Here is a 1,591-nt window from a genome sequence, read left to right on the forward strand (position 1 = left end):
ACAGGCTTTTTGCTGTTTTTCCTCTACCTCTCATGGAAACAGGGGTGTGAAATCCCAACCGAGGCCTACATGTGAGGACATCCCTGGAGCCTGGTGACCCTCTGCTCTGAGCCACACGGGAATTGTTGGGGAAAGTTGGCAGGGGTGGGTGCTGGGAAGGAGGAGTCGGGGCTATAGGCACCCGAAGGGGCTTTGTGTGGGGTGACGAAGCACAATGAGTGGTTATTTACAAGGGGCGCCCTTAAGTTTGTGAATGAAATCCTTTAAGCTGACCCCCCCACATCTGCCCTGAGCTGGTGAGGCCCCAGGGTGTCCTGGAGGGGGTTGAAACGTGGGAGCCCTTTTTCCCCAGTACTATTCCCACCCCCTCAATCCAGGAGGAGGATTTGGCCTGTCCACAAAATACAGCCGCCTGAAATGGGTTTTCAGAGCACTTGGTGCGCTGGCTTCCTGCTGTGCCAGGAGGTTGCCCCAGGGACTCCCAGCCAAGGCCTGTTCTGCTCTCTCAGAAAACCTTAGACCATCCCCTAAGGCAGCCTAAACTGACTTCATTTTCTCTGTGATGTTGAAATGTGGCCAGGTAATGGGGAGCACTAAGCCTGGAACTCCCTTCAGGATGCAAGTGTTGCATTTGTGCACTTGTTGCTACAGAGATGAGTGGCTTGGCCATCGGATGCCCTGGTAAGAGACGTTGAACCGTTTTTAAGAGGCAAAGGAATGATTTAAATTGACTTGCAGGACAGGGTGAATGGAAATATTTGTATTTAATATCTTTATAAAGCTCTGCTGAGTGTTCTGTGAAACATAAGCCCGAATTTTAGTATGTCATGGGATGGCATAATGTGTAACCACCCTGCACTCTGGACTATCTGAGTGTGCAAGACTGAATGGAAAAGGAGTAATGATGCTGCAGGTGATCATGGGGAAGGGCAGATCATCTGGTGGGACTCAGAGCTTCATTACACACCAATAGAGGAATCCACAAGCTACGGATGATTGCCTATCCCAAAGAGCACGAGATGCACCATGAATGAGCTGAGACCTGGAGATCTTGCACCACGGACACTCTGGATTCAATGTGCGTATATATCAAAAATGGATGCCAAAACACCTTTTTTTTTATTTTGCCTGTACATATTGAAGCCGTTGCACCATCCACCCACTGTGCTTACCCACCCAGTTAAGAGGCCTTATTATACTAAATTACTACATAATATCTGTACACTCTTCTTCCTAAAGCTTTGCAATGTGCTTTTCGAGGTGGAGYTGCATGTCTTGGTTGAACAAGTGCCACTGACCCATGAGCGCTCTTGGGTCCTCACCATGAGGACCATGCAGCTCCACTTATTATGGACGCTGGCATCAGCTCAAGCTGCCATGACTTAAAGAAACCTTCTTCCTCCTACTGAGCTTTTGAAGACCTGCAGGGAGCAATTACTCCCCTAGTTTCTCAAGCTCAAATATTTAAGGGCCGGGGGATGTTTTAGCCACCAGCGGGGCACTCCGCACTCCGCATGCCGCAAGGTAGCGGCGGCGCCTCAGGGAGGTAAGGTCACCCCGGGGCGGAGCTGCCGCGAAATGGCCGCCCCCG

This window comes from Nothoprocta perdicaria, unplaced genomic scaffold (assembly GCF_003342845.1).
Source record: "Nothoprocta perdicaria isolate Ctin4 unplaced genomic scaffold, notPer1 scaffold_389, whole genome shotgun sequence".
Lineage (NCBI taxonomy): Eukaryota > Metazoa > Chordata > Aves > Tinamiformes > Tinamidae > Nothoprocta > Nothoprocta perdicaria.